The sequence below is a fragment of the Meles meles genome, chromosome 18 (assembly GCF_922984935.1).
Source record: "Meles meles chromosome 18, mMelMel3.1 paternal haplotype, whole genome shotgun sequence".
Classification (NCBI taxonomy): domain Eukaryota; kingdom Metazoa; phylum Chordata; class Mammalia; order Carnivora; family Mustelidae; genus Meles; species Meles meles.
In genome coordinates, this window is record NC_060083.1 from 13126168 (window position 1) to 13147596 (window position 21429).

Consider the following 21429-nt stretch of genomic DNA (forward strand, 5'->3'; position numbering starts at 1 on the left):
CTCTTATTCTGGAACCCTCCTGAGTCCCAGCCCTGGACCTGAGCAGCCCACTGGCTGGGGGTCCCTTCATCTGGCACAGGAGGTGGGAGGCAGGCTGGCCATTCCTGGGGAGGATCAGAGCCACGTTCAGTGACCGCCACTCCCTCGACCTGCGTCCTGTGCTGGGAGCGGTGGGTGACTCCTGCCCCCTCGTGCTCTGAGCACATGTCCCAGCGTTCTGGCAGCGTTGCCCTAGAAGTGCCAGGGAACTGGGGCCCAGGAGAGCGGAATTGAAGGTCCCGGGCTTGAGACCTGCTTCTTGGTCAGGACCCAGGACAGCGATTGTCTGAATGCCAGACTTGGGCCAGAGTGGATGTCTGGGTCTGGCCTGTGCCTGGAGACTCTTCAAGGGCTCCTCCTTCCTTGCACCCCACCTCACATCTGCTTTTCCCCCTCCTGTTCATTTAAACATACGCACCCCCGTTCCTGACCTTTCCAGTCATTCATGTGCACATCCCATGTTCCTCTTACACACAGCTGTATTGAGGCATGAGGCTCCGGACATTGGAAGGTTATAGTTAGGTCAGCCTGAGGTGCACATGCCCACAAAGCCCTCAGCACACATGGGACAGTGAACACACCCTCACCCCAGAAGCTTCCTGCTGCCCCCTCCTCACCCCGAGCCGCCCACTGACCTGCTTTCTTTCATTGTAGACCACGTAGCGGTTCCTAGAGTTTTGTAAGCAGAATCCTACTCCTTGTTGCCTCTGGCTTCCTCTGTCATGAACACTCTCCATGTTTCCCCCTGATAGGATTTCCCTCCTGTCGTATGGCCGAATCGTTCTCCATGCCACGATGCCCACAGCTCGTTTTCCCCATCCTCTGTGGAGGAACAGTGGAGGTGTTTCCGGTTCGGGGTGAAAACAAATGAACCTGCAGCGCATATCGACTTGCAAGTCATCATCATGACGGTTCCACACTTTCCTTGTGTGCCTACACACCGAGGGGCAGGAGAGTCGGATCTTACAGCAGGTATGTGTTTAGCTTTTAGATTGAAATTTTTGTTGAGATAATTACAGGCTCATATGCAGTTTTAAGAAATAACACACAGGTTCTGTGGGCCTTTACCCATTTTCCTCCAGTGGTAACATTTCGTAACATCACAATCAGGACACTGACATTGATATACCCATGCCTCTTATTCAGTTTCCCCAGGGTTCCTAATGTTACTATGTTACTAATGTGTGCAATATCTTCAGTTATGGACAGCAGGTCACTCACCAGCTCCCCTGTTGTCCTGGGGAAAGACAATCCTGCCTGCTGGACTGTTCCAACCACAGGCACCTCCCTTGTGCCCCTTTCCCATTCATAACCCCATACAGCCTGTCTGCTTCTGCCCCGGCTCCCTCCCGCAGCACGGCGCCCCAGAGAGCTTTCCAGGCTCTGTGTCTGTCTGTCCTCGGCTCCTGTTTATGGCTCAGCTGTATGAAATGCTGTGGGCATGCCTTCCATTTACCCGTCAAAGGACATCGGCTTGGCCCCAGGTTTTGGCTCTGAGGAATCAAGCTTCTGTGAACAAGTCCACAGTTTTCTGTGGACACAGCCTTCGTTTCTCTGGGACGCTGGTTTAAGAGCTGCACGTTTCCCTTTACAAGGCGCTGCTGAACTGTCCTGTAGAGTTGCTCCCCGCGGCGCATTCCCCGTCTCCATCCCCATGTCCGTTTCCGCCAAACTGATGGATGTGCTGTGGTGTCTCACCGTGGTTTTTTCCTTTGCACTGTCCTGCCGACTGCTGATGCCAAGCATGTTTCATGTGCTTTTTTCTTAAAAATGAAATGTCTGATGACGTGTTTTTCTCATTTTCTGATTGGATTGCTCGTTTGGATTTGGCTGTGGGTTTTGAAGTTTCTCGGTATATTGTGGCCATGTCCTCTGTAGGAACGACGGTTTGCAAACACCTCCTCGGGGTCTCAAGCTCGTCTTTCCATCCCTTTTACAAGGTCCTTCCCATTCCGATATGCCCCAGCCCACCCATTTTCCGTGCTTTCTGGTGTCAGCTCTGAGAGCTGCTTTCGTAGTCTCAGGTATCAAATTTTTTTCTTCCTTTTTTTGTTCTAAAAATGTTACGATTTCGCATTTTAATTGAATTCCCTGATGCATTTTGATCTAACTTTTGTACGAGGCGTGAAGTGACAGGCGAGCTTCAGTTTCTACCTGTAAACGTTCTTCCCCCACCAGACTGTCTGTGCCCCTCTGTCAAACATCAGTGACCCACACTGCTGTGGGCTTGTTTCTGGGTTCTCTGTTCTGCTCTGTCGATCTGTGTCTCTCCCCCCGCGGTACCACGGTCATGGTCTTTATCACTGTGGCAGTGGTTTCAAACAGTGATCTCACCCTCTCGGTTCCTCTCCACCAAGATTGCTTTAATTATGCTGGGGGCAGGGTGTCTGTGACTCTCCGAATAAATTTTAGAATAAGCTTGTCTACACCCATAAAAAAACTTGCTGGTGTTTTGACAGAAATTCCATTAAACCCGTACATCAATCTGGGGCTCATTTCACCAGGTTGGATCTTCTAACCCATGAACACAGCTCATCTCTCCATTAGTTTGGGCCTTTCGCTGTGTTCCATCGGCATTTTGGAATGTACAGCCTGCCGATCCTGGGCACACCTGAGGATTTCATCCTCTTCGAGGTGGTTGTACATGGCCTTGTGGATTTAATTGCAGTTCTGGCATATTTGTCATTAGCATACAGGACCAAAGTGGATTTTTGTGAGTCGGTCCAATATCCTAGAATGCGCCAAGCTCATGTACTCCATGTCGGAGTGTTTTTGTTGATTTCTTGAGATGTTACACATCGATAATCTTGTCGTCTATAAATAGAGACAGTTTATTTCCTCCTTTCCAACCTGCAGGCCTTTTATACATGTACATATTTCCTGCCTAGTGCAGTAGCTGGAAAGTACAGGACTATGTCAGATGAGCTTGTTCCTACTCGTAGGCAGGAAGCATTCCATTTTTAACCATTAAATAGAACGTGAAGTGTTGCTTGTTTTTGTAGCTGTGTTTTATCAACGAGGGGATTTCATCCTATTGCAAACTTCCTGGATTTTCAAAAAATCTCGAATGACTGTAGGATTTTGTCAAGAGCTTTGTCTGCATTAATTGCTAGGGTTTTTCTTCGTTTATTGAGGCAGTGGATCACATCGATGGTTCTGAATATTCAACCAGCCTTGCACATCTGGAATAAATCCCCTTGGTCATGACATGGAACACCTGTTAGATTCTATTGAATTCTCCTTGACAATGTTTCGTTGAGAGATTTTGCATCTTAATTCATGAGCGATCTTAGCCTCTGTGTTTTTCTTTCTTTGTATACTGTCTGGCTTTTCTTCCAGGGAAATCCTGGCCTCATGAGATGAGCTGGCAAGTGCTTCCTTTTCTGTTTTCCAAAAAAGATCATGGAAAATTGGAGTTAATCTTGTCCCCAGCTTTACTGATGTATAATTGATGAAAAATGTGTATACTGGCTGGCAACAGCGTGGCGTTCTGCTATATGTACACGCTGTGAAATGCTTACCAGGTCAGGCCGTTAACACGTCCATCCCTGACGAAGTTGTTTCTGTGTGTGCCAGAAAATTCTAGAATTCTCTCCCAGCGCATTCCGAGGGTGCACTGTATCGGTGTTAGCCACAGTCACCGTGCTGCATATCTGACACACAGAACTCCGTCCTGCATAACTGAAGCTTTGTCCCTTTTACCCAACACCTGCCCACTTACCCCTAGTCCCTGGCGGCCAACCTTCCACTCTCTGCTTCTGGAGTTGACTTTTAGGTTCCACACGTAAGTGAGATTATGCCTGGCTGATGTCATTGGGCATAGTGTCCTTCAGGGTCTCTCCTGTTGTCCCAAATGGCAGGATGTCCATCTTTTTTAAGGCTAAGATTCCGTTGTGTGGACAGCCTGTATTTTCTTTACCCGTTCATGAGTTGGTGGGCACCGGCGGGTGATCCCACATCTTGGCTGTTGGGAGTGACGTTGCCGTAAACATGGGGGTTCAGGTGCCCTCGAGATACCACTCCTTTGGGCAAATACCCGGAAGTGGGGTTGCTGGGTGGCAGGGCAGCTGTATTTTTAACTTTCTGAGGAATCTCCGTGCTGTTCTCCTGAGCGGCTGCGCCAGCCTGCACTCCCACCGGCAGTGCACGAGGGTCCCCGTTCTCTGCTCTCTTGCCGGACCCTGCTCTCCTGCGCTGCTGACTCTCGCCATTCTGATGGGGGTGAGGGGATACCTCATTGTGGGTTTGACCTTTATCTCTCTGAAGCTGAGTGATGCTAGCATCTTTTCATGGGTCTGTTGGCCATCTGCATGTCTTTTTCTGAAAAAGGTTATTATTATTATTTTTTTAATATTTGGTAGAATTCTCCCACATGACCATCCAGGCCTGGGATTTTCTGTCAAGTGTACTTTTAATTCTGAATTCAGTTTCTTTCATGGTTATGGGGATGTTTAGACTGTGTCCTTATGTTGGTTAAGTTTTGGTTAAGTTTTCTAGAAATTGGTTCATTTCTTTTTTGTTGTATTAGAAATTGTTTGTCCTCTTCTCCCCTAATCCTTTGAATGGCTATAAGCTCCATAGAGATAATCCCTATTTAATTCCTGTTACTGGAGAAGCGTGGCTCCTTCTTTTTTAATTTCCGTCAGTTTTGCCAGAGGTTTGTAAGTTTTATTGACTTTCATGCAAAGAACCAGATTTTTGTTTCATCGATTGTTTTCTACTGTTTTCTTATGTTCACTTTCATTGATTCCTACTCGGATTTTTATAATTTCCTTCCTGCTCCCCGCTCTGGGTTTCTTTTGCTCTTCTTCCCCAGCTTCTTGCAGGACGGACTTAGCTAACTGGTTGGGGATGCTCCTCATGTCTGGTGTATTTCATGCTGTAACATTTCCTCTCGGCACTGCTTTGAAATCGCGGTTTTGCTGGTTTTCGGCCTGAGAAGTGACTTCTGATCCTGAGCTGGATGTGCCGTCCTTCATAGTGGGGGATGTGGGGCCTGGTTTCATTTCTCTATTTAGCAGGGAACCACTGTTGGCTGTGTGGGTTGTGGTTCTGATGACAACTTCACTGAAGGGCTTTGTGGTGTCCCTTTGCTCGTCTTGGGTCTGCCCTAGGGCAGTGTCTCCAATGGGGGAGAGGCCTCTCTTCTCCCCACTTCACCCCCTCCTGTGTCCTCCCTTATTGCTTGTAGAAACTGAATTCCCTCTCAGACTGTGTGCCTGGCCACATGGTTGCCCCGTAGAAAGTGCATGTCGCTGGCATCCCAGCGCCCTCCTGCCCTGTCTTCCCCGCTTTCCCACTGCAGGCTCCGCTGCATGTGCCCAGGGCTGGGCCAGCTTCGAGCCCCACTGAGGGCCACACCTGCCAGAGACATTGAGACAGGTGTGGAGACCCAGTGTTCTGACTGGTCCCATGGTACAGAGCTGGCCGAGGACGGTGCATGGGGAGCTAGCCTGGGAGCAGAAAACAGTCAGACCAACTTCATGTGCGTGTCTTGTTGGTCACGGGAAGGCTTCCTTCTTTATCCTGATGGTTCGAGAAGTGGGTGATGGGACCCCATTTGTGCGTTGTCGGGATGGGTCTGGTTGCTGCGTGAGGAAGGCCTGGAGCTGATAAGAGTGTAGCCGGCAGGGGGTGGGGAGAGCAGAGTGGCAGCCATCGTCAGGGGAGCAGCTGATGAAGACCACCCCCCACGCCCGTGGCAGGAGAGGGACCCAGCGCATGGCACAGCATGTTTGCCAGGACAGAAAGGAAGGCGAGGTTTGGGAAGCAAGATCCTGAGTGTGGTTTTGGGTTTGCTGAGTTGGTGGCACTTTGTGACATCAAGCAGACAGGGAGATACACACGGGCAGGGCCCAGAAAGAATGGAGATGCTCCTGAGGGATTTATGACCCTAACGGGCAGGGCCCATTGTCCCACGTGAACCCCACTGCCTGGGGAGAGAGTGCGGAGTCAGAGGACACAGCCCCAGAGCACGGCTGCTGCAGGGGAGGGATGAGCACAAAAGAGAGACACAGACGCGTCAGAGGAAAAGTCAGGAGAAATGTGAACTGTGGTCCTGTTGGGGGGGGGGTGTCCTGCCCGTGCACGTTTCAGAAGACAAAGGTGAAGATCCCCAAATTCCATAGTAAGGAAAAAGACATCGTAATGGGAAACCAACCAGACATGGGCACAGCACACACAGCCAGTGTGAGCCACACTCCTGGAAAGCCGGCGAGGAGGGATCTCTAGCCGTCCATGTAGCAAAATTAAATACCAGATTTAGAAACACAGCAGAGAAAATGGGACACTTGCATCCTGTTGACAACGTGCGTTTGGAGGGCAGTTTGGCAGAACGCGTCGAAATTCACTAGCCGTGGAGCCCACGGTGAAAGAAAGCTCACACATCCATGTCAGGATGCCCTGAACCAGAGGACATTTAGGCAGTGTTTCGGCAGAAATGTTTAGAAAGGCCGTGGGAGTAACGTCATCCCGTAGACGTGCTGGACAGAGGACGCACCTGTTTGTGTGGGCGCTGGTGGCCCCGGTGTGACATGGGGCCGGCGTTCTCTCTAGAAACCCCTGCGTGGTCTGAATCACGAGAACACGCTCTTCGTCTGCAAAGCAGGAGCCGTGTGGTTGGGGAGGCAGCCCCAGAGCCAGGACCAGCTCATGCTCCCCTCTGCCATGGAAACCCACAGCTTCGAATGGCATCATTGAGAATCAGTGAGAATGCCATGGTTCAGGGCCATGAGACTGGCCAGGAACACAAGGCAAGGACGTGTCTGCACAGGGACACGCACCCAGGTCACAGACTCTGAAGCCACCTTCCACCGTCTTTGGAATGAGGCCACGTGACTCGCTTGTGGAAATGCACCTGAAGTCTCACGAGTGATGCAGGAGACACGCGAGTCCCTCACACCAGTGACTCCACGTGTGATGATGTGAGGAGAGCATTATGAGCCACTGAAAGGTTGACCTTCAGGAATGTTCATGGCAGCATGGGTTGTAACCATGAAGAAAGAGCCCAGAGTGGGCAGGAGGGGGGGCTCATGCCACGAGGGACACGTGGAACAAAGGAAAATGGAAGGAGAGATTCCTTTTTTTTTTTTTTTTCCCCGTTAAGCAGCCTCCATCCCCAGCACAGAGCCCGAGGCAGGACTCCATCTCATGACCCTGAGACAATGAGCTGAGCTGAGCTAAGAGTCGGACGCTCAACCGGCTGAGCCACCCACGTGCCCCAAAAGATTCAACGTTAAAGATTCCAATTCCGGGAACATACCCTTTGAACGAAAGACCTAAAAATGTTAAATGCCATTGGTGTTTTTCTCTGATGTGGTAACGTCACTGGTGAGTTCTAATATAATTCCATGTTTTCCAAATTTTCTAAAATAAATATGTGTTATCTTTATAGACATCCACCCCCAGAGCACAATAAATTTCCTCTGAAGACACACATAGTGTAACATCGACAGGTTTATGGCCAAAATTGTGAGAGAACCCCAAGGCTGTGCTAGGTTGTCACCAGCAGACAGGACCAGCGAACATTTTAGCAAAGGGAAAAACCTCCCGTGGTCCAGAGGGTTAATTCACAAAACCCAGAAGCTCACAGCCCCACTGCTGGCCTGCTGCAGAGGCAGTGCCCGACCCCCAACTCGGGACAACCTGCACCTGCCGGGATCAAGGTGGGACCGGCAGAACAGCCGTGGTGCAGGGAACGAGCCGGGTCAGCACCACAGGAAAGCCCGAGAAGACCCGCCCGAGTCATCAGTCATCTATAGGAAGCACTCACACTTGTCTCCCTTCATTCTCGCCCTCCGACAGACCAGGAGCAGGTGCAGGGAGAGGGGACCTCTCGTTGCATGCAGGATCCCTGTGGAAGCGTCAGGGGCCAGCAGCCCGTCTGCCCATGGTGCTGGAGCCCCTTGGAGGCCCCATGTCTGCCATCCCAGGTCCAGGCATGGAGACAGGGCAGGTCTGTCCCTATGGCCGCAGAATATCAGACCAGATGGCCTCTCTGTGCTCGGACACACGTGACATTGGCTGAGCCCCGCGCTGGTAGTCAGACGGTCATGGCACTGATGGTGCCCTGCGTGTCCTTCTGTCCGGCCACATCGTGATGTTCCTGAACCATCCCGACCAACCCACAAACCATGGTGGAGATGTCCCCTCTGGGGCTACAAATGCCACTGACAGCGCGTGACCCAGACCGGTCCTCGAGAAGCCCAGCCGGACCCCTGCCTTCGCTCCACCGTGGGGGTCCCTGAAATCACTGTGGCCTCGCTCACCAAAGCAGAACACTGAAAACCACAGACGTGCTACACAGTGGGGGAAGGGTCGCGAAAGCACCAGGATGTCTGCGCGAGGGAGCCCAAGATGGGGAAAGTTCTGCCCATGCCAGGACGGAGCGGTCCCTGAGCCCGACCCACCGGGCGAGGAACAGGAGCTGCCCGTTCCCTCCCAAGACGCTGCTCGGCAGGAACCGCGGCACCGTCTGGATGGGACGGGTGCCTGCTTCCACTGCCACGACCCCCTCTGGCTCAGGCAGCATGTGGGGGGCAGTGTGTCCCCCTCAGAGCACCGGGAGGGTAGAGTGGGTCACCCGCCACATGGGGCACCTCCAGGTTTGCAGATGGAGCGGCCAGGTCTGGTACAGCCGAGCTCCTTGGACTGGCGATGGCAGTGGGCACTCCCAGGGCTGCGGACTTCTGGCAGGTGTGCAGAAGCCCTGGGAGGGCCCGTGTAGCAGGTGCACACGGCCTTCCACCCACAGCTCTGCTCCCACGTGGGGAGCATGGGAACGCGGGCCTCAGCCGGATGCTGTGAGCCCCCAAGGACAACCCAGATACCCCGAAATGCTAGAGCCACAGAGAACCACTCCAAAGGCTGCTGCTTGGGCTGGAAAGTGCAGGAAAGGCTCCGTCTCTGCCCTAATGGGCGCATCTCAAGAGGCACCAGGTAGGGCAGGCTCCCTGGCATCCCGAGAAGCCCACTTCCACAGCTCTGAGCCAGCAGCGGGGTCAGAACCAGGGGGCCTATCTGGGTCCAAATCCCAGGTCCCCCACGTAGGGGATAGGTGACCTTGGACAGCATATGTGACCTTCTCCGCCTCTGTTTCCTCAGCTACAATCACAGCATGTCCCAGCACCTGCCAGACATGGCCGTTAGGAGGGCAGAGTGACTTCCTACATGGCGAGGGGTGTGGCTTCCACCGGATGAACAAGGACATATGTGCCACCATCACCAGGACGCTCCCGTCCTAGCCCCATACTGTTAACGTGGCCTCCGGTCACAGTCCCCAGCACATGGGAACAGCCCTGACCTCGGCCTACTGCCATACCCCGGGGCCCACATGTGGACCACTGGACCGCACACCAGACCTCAGCACTCTGAGGGTCCCGTTGCTTACCAGCCCCACCTGGCCTTGACCACCGTGTCCCACCTAGAGCTCTCTCACAAGGCCTGGACAGAAGCCTCTGCACCCTGCCCGCCCTCTGCAGAATTACCTCCGAGCCCCGGCTGAGACAAAGGCACACGTGAGACCATGGCCCTTACACCGGGTTCAGCGCCCAGCCCTGTCCATCGGCACAACTGATAAGCCGTCCACTCTCCCCAAGCCCGAGCCAGCACGTCCCTCTAACAAACACTCAGTTTGACACCTGCCATCGGGGAAAGCATGATCCTTCCAGCCTCGTGGCCCAGGGGACAGCACTCCGGCCAGCCTGGGGTGCCCACGCAAGCACAGACCACACGGCCATCCCAAACCTGCGTCCGGCCCGGGCTCCTGCCCCGTGCAGGGCACTGCACATGTGCACGCATCACAAGTGCCCTTACCTTCTGGGAACAAAACCCTGAGCATGCATCCACCATCATGTTGGCCTGCTCCGGGGAGTCTGGGAAGGTGTGGGTACCGTTCTCCGGCAGTTGGAAGCACCCACGGTACCTGACAGTCCTCCCTGTGGGGACGGAATGGGTCTCTGGTGAGACACGGTGCCCCTGGCTGTTGGTGGCTGTTGGGGGGAAACGGTGGGTTCAAGGTCTGGAAAGTGGCAAATAGAGTCAGTGGGGGTTTCAAGCCAGATAGCAGACCACTCTGGACAGCGTGTGGTGGGCCAGGCGCCTGAGACCCTGGGCACCCGAACCTCTCCACCACAGTCACCGACAAGGGGCCACGTGGCTGCAGCTGCTGACCTCAGGCCACTTCTGCCAGCTCCGTGGGATGGTTTTTGCCCCCTCTCTGTCCCTCCTTCCTTCTTCCACCAGCTCCGCAGGATGATGTCTGCCCCCCCTCCATTCCTCCTTCCTTCCGCTAGCTCCCTGAGGATGGTATCTGTCACCCCCTTCCTTCTCCCACCAGCTCCTGGGGAATAGTGTCTGTCCCCCCTCTGTCCCTCCTTCCTTCTCCCACCAGCTCCTGGGGGATGGTGTCCGTCCTCGCCCCATCCCTCCTTCCTTCAACAGATCTGCATTTGGCCACCCAAGCTGCTGATATTCTGGAAAATTTTATGTCCCTGCCATGCAGGTACGAGGAGAAAAGTAGATCCAGAAATGTGAAATGCCACTGCGGCCCCTCGCTGTGCTCCAGGGTCCAGACCCGTACTCCCACCAGCCCCAGGAAGGCTCCCCAAGCCCACAAGCTGTCCTCTAGCCCAGGTGGAGTGGTACAGCCCCGAGTAGGGTCCTGGCTGCTGAGCCTTCTGGAATGTTCCAGCTCTGACAGGTTGTACTCTGGCGACACTCGTCAGGGCTGCTTAGGCGGGAGCCTTGCTGTCACGTGCCCGCTTTGCCCGCCCACCTCAATAGCATGGAGACCCCGTCACCAGCCAGTGCCCTGGGTGGCATCTCCATGCAAAACCGTAGAGCAGGACCAGGCCTGGAGTCTGGGAGCCTGTCAGGTGGGCCAGCACTCTGCAGTCCCGGTGCCAGTGGGCTGAGGGCAGCCCTGGGAGGCCGCGCTGAGCACCTCCCGCCTTCCTGCTAGGGACCCCAGTCTCCATGAGCAGGTGCGCGGCCCCTCACCCTCTCCCGGGCTTCAGGGACTGTGTAAAGCTATGTAGATATGTACCAACGTACGTCCTCATACACGCATATACGGAGTTGGGTTTCGTTGTTCCTGTTTTTATTTTTGTTTTTCATTACATTGAATAACTCTGTAAAAGTTATCTTTAGAGAAACCTGGGTGGCTCAGTTGGTAAGCAGCTGCCTTGGACTCAGGTCATGATCCCAGGGTCCTGGGATCAAGCCCCACACTGGGCTCCCGGCTAAGCAGAGATCCCGCTTCTCCCTCTCCCTCTGCCTGCGGCTCTGCATACTTGTGCTCTCTCTCTCTCTCTCTCTGTCAAATAAATAAATAAAAATAAGTTTTTAAAGTTATCTTTGTAAGTTCTTACAAACTGGTACATTTGGTTCTACAGAATAGCTTTCTAGGAAAGGAATAGGTTTTTTTTCTTAGTAGGTATTGTCATATTCTCATTTTACAGATTAATAATACTGAGGCTTTTTAGAACAGAAGGCTGAACTCGGTTAATTCACATTACATTTCAGCCAGCAATCTAAGCCTACCCTTTCACCTCCTGTCCATATCAACATGAAATCTGGAGCATTTAAACTTTCTCTCGGGTTAAATCAGTATATTGACTTCTATTTCCCTAGTAATTAGTCAGTTTCCTTTCTCCCAAGGGTGTTAGTCATTTGGATTTGCACTTGGTACACTGTATATTCATATCTTTGCCCATTTTTAGACTCTGTTTTTTGTGTCTTTCCAGATTAATTTGTAAGAAATTTTTGTGTCTTACTGAAATGAACTCATGGCCCGTTATTTGCATTTTCATTTTTTCCAGATATATCACATCTATCTTGCTTGGTATATCTTTTTTTTTGGATACAGATGGTTTAAATTTCATTTAATAAATGCTGAGTTTCTAGGTAGTCTAGGTGTCTAGCATTGCACATGAGCTATCTAGATTTTCCTGCACTATTGCCAGAAAACAATCAGTGTTTTAATTCAACTGGTGTTAATGTTTGTAAATAGTGTAAGACTGACAGGATCCCTTTTTAATTCCTCGTAGATCAATGCATTGCTGTTTCAGGACTGAATATGAAATTTGCTAGTCTTTTCTCATTGAATGCCTCTACCACGGTTGTTGTGTTAACTTTACTATTTTGACAAGGTATTCAGAGTCTGATGCTTATGGGACTGAGCTACCCAAGCGCCCCTCAATTCCTTTATTCATAACAACTGATTCTCTTTCTCTATTAACTTGTTCTGTCAAAAGTGAGAAAGACCAAGAAATATGTAGAAAATCTGTGATTTGTCTTCCTCATCCCTTCCATGCATTTCTGCCTTTTAATGTCTATTTCTCCTCTTTGCTTCCTGAGAACCTTCTTTCTACTTCTTCCCACCCTCCATTGGTATCACTCCAGCCTCCTGTCGAGCTCACCTTTCTTTATTCCTCTCAAATTAGTCATGTCCTAATGCCTTTCTACATGTTTTCCTATCATGAGATAGGTTGATATATAACTTTGTACTCCGTTATAGTTTTTACAGTGATCCCCCAAAGTAGGTATTATTATTCTTATCAATGTTACTGAAGAGGTTATACGACCTGTCCAAGAACCAAAAAATGCCAAGAAGTGGCAAAGCTTATATTCAAACACAGACATTCTGATCAAAAATGTCATGTGTTTTTTGCTGTCCTTTATTTGTAAATGACTGTTTTGTTTGATTGACTCATCTGAGTTAGGGTGACAGTGATTAAGAGTCAGTAGATAATTTTCCAAAGTTTATCATGTCAATTTTCTACATCAATTGAGAGGACCATGTGGTTCTTCTCTCCTTGATTTGTTCTATCTCATTTGTTGATTTGCACATGTTGAACCACCCTTGCAACCCATGGATAAATCCCACCTGGTCACAGTGGATAATCTTTTTAATGTACTGTTGGATCCTATTAGCGAAGGTCTTGTTCAGAGTCTTGGCATCCATGTTCATCAGGGATATTGGTCTGAAATTCTCCTTTTTGGTTGGGTCTTTGCCTGGTTTGGGGATCAGTGTAATACTGGCTTCATAAGAAAGTCCAGAAGTTTTCCTTCTGCTTCAATTTTCTGAAACAGCTTCAAGAGAATGGGTATTATTTCTTCTTTGAAAGTTTGTTAGGATTCCCCAGGGAACCCGTCAGGTCCAGGGCTCTTGTTTTTTAGGAGGTTTTTGATCACTCCTTCAGTCTCGTTACTAGATATTGGTCTATTCAGGTTGTCAATTTCCTCCTGATTCAGTTTTGGAAGTTTATAGGTTCCCAGGAATGCATCCATTTCATCTAGGTTGCTTAACTTATTGGCATGGAACTGTTGATAATAATTTCTGATGATGTTTCTATTTCCTTGGTGTTAGTCGTGATCTCTCCCTTTTCATGTATAATTTTATGAATTTGGATCTTCTCTCTTTTCTTTTGGATTAGTTCGGCCAGTGGTTTATCGATCTTATTGAGTCTTTCAAAAAACCAGCTTCTAGTTTCGTTGATGTGTTCTTCTGTATCTAGTTTCTATCTCATTGATCTCTGCTCTAATCTTGATTATTTCCCATCTTGTATGTGGGGTTGGCTTCATTTGTTGTTGATGCTCCAGTTCTTTAAGGGGCAAAGTTTAACTGATTTAACTTTGATTTATTTGGTCACAGAAATGAGTCTGTGTATGTGTGTGTATGTACATGTGTAAAGCAATTACTTTCCATCTCAGGTATTTTTTTTTCTTCAGGACATAGTTTTAAGTTATTACCTCTACCAAAAAAATCATATTTCAAAATGAGGCAAATAGGTTTAAATGTGGAAATATTTCACATGCCATACGAGAGTGATTAAGAAACCAGAGTAAAGACTAGAAGTTGAAATTATTATTTATAGGAATATAATGAATAATAAATATCTATTATTTACCAGGGCCACCTACGGTACTCAGAATGTCACTGGACATCTCAGAGGTACCCACACTTTACAATTCTAAATACTCAAATATTAGATACTACATTTCTTTTACATGGAACAGCATGCACTCTTTATGGCAAGGCATCATGAACATGTGCATTTGTATTAGAATCTCCATATGTAGCAAATAAAAACACAGAGGACACAGTTATATATGCTTCTCAGATAAAGGACAAATGTTATTTTTAGTATAAGCATGTGCCATACAATACTTGGGATTCATGTATACTAACATTATCCATTTTTATCTGAATTGAAATTGAACTAGGTATCATGTACTTTATCTGGCAACTATTTTTATGTATCTAACACTATACTCAAATCAGTGTTCATATTGATGTTCAAGACAACAACACCTGCTAACAGCTACATAGGATCATCACATTGCATTAACCTTTTTTTTTAATATTGCGATAGAACCCATATAACATAAAGTTTGTTGTCTTAACCATTTTTAGGTATGCAGTTCAGTAGTGTTAAGTGCATTCGCATTGTGCCACCAATCTCCAGAGCGCTTTCCGTCTTGCAAAACAGAAGTTCTATACCCGTGGAAGAACCCGTCATTTCCCCCTCACTGCGGCCCATCAATCACCATTCTACTTTCTGTCTTTTTGAATTTAACTACTCTAGGAACCTCTTATAAGTAGAATCATGAAGTATTGGGGTTTTTGTTTTTGTTTTCCAGTGACTGTCTTATTTCACTAAGCATAGTGTCTTTAAGCTTTACACAGGTAGCAGGTGTCAGAATTTCCTACCCTTTTTAAAGGCTGAATAGTATTCTACTTTTAGTTCTCTATTCAGCTGTAAATAGATATTTGGATTGCTTTTACCTCTTTTGGTTATTACAAATAATGCTTCAGAGTTGGTGTCTTGGTCCCTTCGGGCTACAGTAACAAAAATCCACTGACTGGGTAGCCTATAAATAGCAGAAATGCATTTCTCACAGTTTTGGAGGCGTGTTTGGGTGAGGGCTCTCTTACAAGATGCAGACTTCTCACTGTGTCTTTCCATGGTAGAAGGGGCTGGGCAGCTCTGTGGGATCTTTCTTATAAAAGCCCTAATCCTGTTCATGAATATTCTACCCTCAACCTATTTACCTGCCAAAGGCCTCAACTCCTAACACCATCACATTGGGTATTACAATTCTAACATTTAAATATTGGGGGATCATAATAATTTAAAGTTATATTTCTTTTTTTATTATTTTTTATTTATTTGACAGAAAGAAATCACCACTAGGCAGAGAGGCAGGCAGAGAGAGAGGAGGAAGCAGGCTCCCCGCGGAGCAGAGAGCCTGACGCGGGGCTCCATCCCAGGACCCCGGGATCATGACCTGAGCCAAAGGCAGAGGCTTTAACCCACTGAGCCACCCAGGCGCCCCGGGATCATAATAATTTAGATCATAGGTTTGATTTCTCCTCAGGCTCTTCTTCTTATCCTATCAATGGCCATTTTCTCCTTGTATTGTCTGTCTACTAGGTAAATCTATATCCTAACTTTCTTTTCTTATTAAAACACCAGTCATACTATGTTAGGGCCAAACTCATTTAAATTTAATTATCTCTTTATGGGGCGCCTGGGTGGCTCAGCGGGTTAAAGCCTCTGCCTTCAGCTCAGGTCATGATCCCAGGGTCCTGGGATCGAGCCCCACATCGGGCTCTCTGCTTAGCAGGGAGCCCCCTTCCTCCTCCTTTCTCTCTCTGCCTGCCTCTCTGCCTACTTATAATCTCTATCTGTCAAATAAATAAATCATTTTTTTTAAAGATTTTATTATCTATTTGACAGACAGAGATCACAAGTAGGCAGAGAGGCAGGCAGAGATAGAGGAGGAAGCAGGCTCCCCGCTGAGCAGAGAGCCCGATGTGCAGCTCGATCCCAGGACCCTGGGATCATGACCCGAGCTGAAGGCAGAGGCTTTAACCCACTGAGCCACCCAGGTGCCCCAATAAATAAATCTTTAAAAGAAATTTAATTATCTCTTTAAAGACTGTATCCATATACAATCACTTTCTGAGCTACTAGGATTTAGGAATTTGGAGGGACATAATTCTGTTTGTGATAGGTATAAAACCAAAAGTGAAATTCCTAGATCCTGTGGAAATTTTGTTTTTATTTTTTGAGGAAACTCCATACTGGTTTTCACAGTAACTACACCTTTTTTAATATAACAATAGTGCATAAGGATTCTCTTTTCTCCACATCCTTCACAACACTTGTTATTTCTTTTTTTGATAGTAGCTATCACAGTGGGTGTGAGGTGCTATCTCATTGTGCTTTTGACTTGCATTTTCCTAATGTTGAACAACTTTTCATGAACTTATAGGATATTTCTGCATCTTACTGCAAAAATGTCTATTCGAGTCCTTTGCCCATTTTTTGGTTTTATTTTACTTATTTATTTTTTAGAGATTTTATTTATTTATTTGTGAGAAAATGAGCACAAACAGGAGGAGCAACAGGCAGAGGGAGAAGCAGACTCCCTGCTGAGCAAGGAGCCTGATATGGGACTTGATCTCAGGACTCTGGGATCATGACCTGAGCTGAAGGCAGACACTTAACCCACTGAGCAACCCAGGCTTCCGTGATCATTGTTTTAATTGGATTGTTTTGCTGTTGAATCGAAGGAGTTTTTATGTATTCTGGATATTAAACCTTTATCAAATATATGATATGCAAATATTTTCTATCATTCTGTAGGCTGCCTTTCACTCTATTGATTATGTCCTTTATGCACAAAAGTTTTCAATTTTGATGTATTCACTTTTTCTGTGTTTTTGCTGCCTGAGCTTTTCCTGTCATATCAAGGAATTCATTTCCACGTCCTATATCATAAAGACTTTCCCCTGTTTTCTTCTAAAAGTTGTATAGTTGTAGCTCTTACATTTAAGTTTTTGACTCATTTTGAGTTAAGTTTTGTATATGGTGTAAAGTAAGTGTACACTTCATTGTGTTGCTTGTGAATTTGTAATTTCCCTAAAAGCATTTGTTAAAAAGGCTCTCCTTTCCCCATTGAATGATCTTGGCACCTTTGCCAAGGATCATTGGACCATTTAGATGAGAGCTTCTTACTGGATTCCCTGTTCTTTCCATTGACCTATAGGTCTGTCTTTTTTTTTTTTTTAAGATTTTATTTATTTATTGGACAGAGAGATCACAAGCAGGCAGAGAGGCAGGCAGAGAGAGAGAAAAGGAAGCAGGCTCCCTGCTGAGCAGAAAGCCTGATGTGGGACTCGATCCCAGGACCCTGAGATCATGACCTGAGCCGAAGGCAGCAGCCTAGTCTACTGAGCCACCCAGGCGCCCTATAGGTCTGTCTTTATTCGAGTACTCCGTTGCTTTTAGTATTGTTGTTTTATGATAAGTTTCGAAACCAGGAACTGTGAGAACTCCAACTTCATTCTTTTTCAAGATTGTCTTGGCTATCCTTGTTCTCTTGTGATTCCATATGAATTTTACGATAGCCGTTTTTATTTCTGTAAAAAAATGCATTGGGATTTTCAAAGAGATCACATAAGTCTACTTTTTGATGGATAGTTATTCTGTTCTTACTCCAATACAGTTCTTAGTATTTAGAGTCATTTCTAATTTTATTAGTTTGGATCTTATCTCTCCATGGGAGGTAATGTTAAAGACACTACCAGGCAGCAAAAAGCAGCACTTCTGAGACAGGATAGCATAAAGAGAAAAATAAAAACCTTAATTTACAAGTAACAGAAGTTTAAAAAAAAAGTGGAGATATATATATGTATGTATGTAAAAATCCATTCAAGCTACTTGACCTGTTTGGCACTCGAACACAACGCCCAACAAATGCAGAATACCCAAGGACGCAGGAAATAGTCATTGAGATCAACCACATTCAAGCCCAAAAAACAAGTCTCAAGAAATTTTTTAAAAAGATTTTATTTATTTGAGAGAGAATGAGTGAGAGAGAGCATGAGAGAGGAGAAGGTCAGAGGGAGAAGTGGACTCCCCAAGGAGCTTGGAGCCAGATGCAGGATGAGATCCTGGAAGTCGGGGATCATGACCTGAGCTGAAGGCAGTTGCTCAACCAACTGAGCCACGCAGGCGCCCCTCTCCAGAAATTAAAAAAAAACAAAACAAAACAGGGTAGGTGCACCTGGGCGGCACCCTCAGTGAAGTGCCCAACTCTTGGCTCTGGCTCAGGTCCTGATCTCAGGGTCTTGCAATTGAGCCCTGAGGCAAGCTCTGTGCTCTCTTTGCCCCGCCCTTCCCCCCCTCCCCCACTCACGTGTGCTCTTTCTCTCAAACAAACAAACAAACAAAAATCATTAACAAAAATGAACAATGGTTGAGAGTGGGAGGGGTGGGGAGAGAAGGGGGCGGGGGCTGGAGGAAGCTGCCCAAGGGCCGCGCTGGCTCAGCGGCCACCACCGCCACCAAAGGGAGCCAAGGAGCGCCATGAGCCAGGATGATTGCCAGCCGGCCGCGCCCGGCTAGGAGCGAGGAGCGCCTCCAGCGCTGGCCTAGCGCGCTTGGTTGGCGGCCACAGGGCCGCAGGCCCGTCCAAGCAGGCAGCGAGGGCAGCCTGGGGGCAGACAGGAGGCATGGAGACCCCGGGGACTGACTGAGCTGCTGCAGGGCTTTGCGCGGTGCAGGTGGCAGGTGGCGAGGCACCAGCCTGCGAACCTGCTGGAGTTCCCGCTGCTGCACCTCATGCGCCTGCAGCAGGAGAACGGGGGCAAAGACGCGGGGACTTTGGCCATGAGGGTGGGACCTGGGGGGACGCCGGCACCGCCGCTGGGGGCGGCACCCCCAGTAAGGGGGTCAACTTGGTGGAGGAGTCCAAGCACACTGACTCTGAAAACCCGGAGGAGGAGGAGGAAGATGCTGCTGTGGACGCCAGGGTGTTCAAGGCACTGGTAATAAACCTATTCACAGGGGCGCCTGGGTGGCTCAGTGGGTTAAAGCCTCTGCCTTTGGCTTGGGTCCTGATCCCAGGGTCCTGGGATCAAGCCCCTCATCTGGCCCCCTGCACTGCGGGGAGTCTGTTTCTCCCACTCCCTCTGCTCTTGCACTCAAGATCTCTCTCTCTCAAATACTAAGTAAAATCTTTACATAAAGAGACTTTGGGGATAGCTCTGACTGCCCCAACTCAGAGCTGTTGGGAAAAGTGTGAAGACACAGGCAGGGCAGTGCTCATGCAAACAGACAGCTCCCCAGGACCCACCCTGCTTCCCTGTGCATACGGGGTGGTGCTGGTATCGAGGGGACACTGGAGGCTCCCTGCCTGATGCAGGGGACATGGGGTCACATGATGGCACCGTTTCTCAACCTGAGGTGTGTGCTCCAGTAGCTTCTGGAGTTGAACGAAAGGGACACCTGAGGCCGGTGTTCATGCCCTATTTCCCTGGAAATAGTTAAAGAAGCAGCATTCAAATGACTTATATTCCTTCTATTTGTTCTCCAAGTCCACTGTTCAATAATATAATCGTAACTGGTTTGGTCGCGTGTTACCGGCTCCTGTTTCAGGGAGCCTGGGTGGCCAGGTCCACTAGCATCTGCCTTGACTGCCTGTCATGAACTCAGGGTCCTGGGATGGAGCCCCAGTTTGGGCTCTCTGCTCACCAGGAAGTCTGCATCTCTCCCTCTTCCGTGCCCCTCCTCTCTTGCACAGAGGCTCCCTCTCCAAATAAATAAATAGATAAAAAATTAGATAAATAAACAGATAAATAAATAAATCATTCAAAAAAGTAAATAAATAAAAGCTCATGTTTTGGCAAGCTTTCATGTTGGAAAGCACTAGAGAGAAATGACATGTTTTCATTACCATAGCATAATACCTTTTATTTTAAGCACCTTCAGATTTGGCTGGGGTATTAGAAAGGAAAGGATTCACAGAAGGAAAGGGGAGCTGCAAGAACTGTGCACTTTGACTGTGTTGGTCTCATGATGGGTCTTTGTGTGGGGGGGAGGGAGGGAGGCAGGCGCAGGTTGACCGTTTCCCACACTGTGTCATCTGGGCCACTGCTGCTCTTGGGGCTTAGGGGTACAACGAGCTTGTTCATCCTGAAGCCTAGAGGCTCCCCTTTCCTGCACATCACATCACTGTCCAGGGGACCAGTCCCTTGAAGTCTGCCCAACCAATTGCCTAGGTGAAGTCTTTCCTGGGGAACATTCGTAGACACTCTCAGCTCCAGGAAGCACAGTGAGCTGAGACCAGCGAGGGCCCTGGTGCCCTGTGGCTCTGTGCCCTGGGGATGTCAGGGCCAAGGTCCCCTTCTAGAATCTATGGGGCCGCCTGGGTCCCAGACACCCAACCAGGGGGCCTCCTCCATCCGTCTCTGTGCCTCCCCCATCATTGCAGCACCTGTGTGTGCCTTCCAGGTTCTGGTTGGACAGCTGGGAAGGGGGGGGGGGCTGCAGTTTTTAAAATGGACGTGGGTCTTCCCAATCATTGAGACCTATTTTTATTCAGTATTTAAACCCTATTTTCTCTCCGAATTATTTTGATCACATCAGTCCTTCCATCGTAGAGTGGCTACTTTCGAGTGCCTTCTGCTTTGTTTCAGTCATGTCATGCCTTTGCTTTTTGATATTGATGTTTGAGTCATTTGGCTTTCTTATTGTTCGTTTTCACTTTATTTTTGGAATTCTCTATTTTCAGAGGGACCTGCTTTTAGCTCTGGGAATGTAGGTTTAGTTAGTCAGTGACTGTTCTTCATTTCTGATTCTTTAGGTCCCCAGATACATGTCCAGAGGGCCATTTCCACCTTGGCCTACAGTTCTATCAGCAAATGTTCCTATTTACAGTCCCAGACAGCAGGCTCACGGCGGGCCTGGGTGAGTGTCACAGACTCCCTAAACTTGTCCTTAAATAGTAAATAAATAAGAAAATAAAATAAATACTAATTAATAATAATAAATAATAAAATAAATTATAAAAAATTAATAAATGAAAAAATTAATAAAATAAAATTAAAATTAACAAGAATAATAAATAAAATTAATAATAAATAAATAAATTGATAATTGCCAGGTTTACAATTCAAGGCAGAATTTTTGGGACCCCTGAATGTCTATGTGTGTTAAGCATCTGCCTTTCCTCAGGTCATGATGCGGGGGTCCTGAAATGGAGGCCCGCATCGGCTTCCCTGCTCAAAGGGGAGTCTGCTTCTCCCTCTGCTGCAACCCCTCCCCCCTGCTCGTGCTCTCCATCTCTCTCTGACAAATAAGTAAATAAAATCTTTAAGAAATTTTGAGGCCAAATTTTAGAAATAACCTCTAAAAAGATGAGCTGCCCGGATGGCTCAGTTGGTGGCGTGTGTGATGCTTGGTCTCAGGGTTGTGAGTTTGAGTCCCACCCTGGGTGTAGAGATGACTTCAGGTATGAGAAATAACCTCTGGAAACAAAGACACCTGTTGTGATAGGAGCAGCAAGATAATGGTAGCCTACATACTGTGTCCTCCC

General features: G+C 48.2%; 1 protein-coding gene across 1 annotated transcript in view; it reads left to right on the forward strand.

The window, feature by feature from the left end:
- Positions 1–964: 964 nt before the first annotated feature.
- LOC123930170 (cilia- and flagella-associated protein 251-like) overlaps positions 965–21429 on the forward strand; it is a 34321-nt gene continuing 13856 nt past the window's right edge. Inside the window, exon 1 of the mRNA XM_045986426.1 lies at positions 965–1011. The gene's annotated coding sequence lies outside the window, so the exon portion shown is untranslated. The remainder of the gene's footprint in view (positions 1012–21429) is intronic.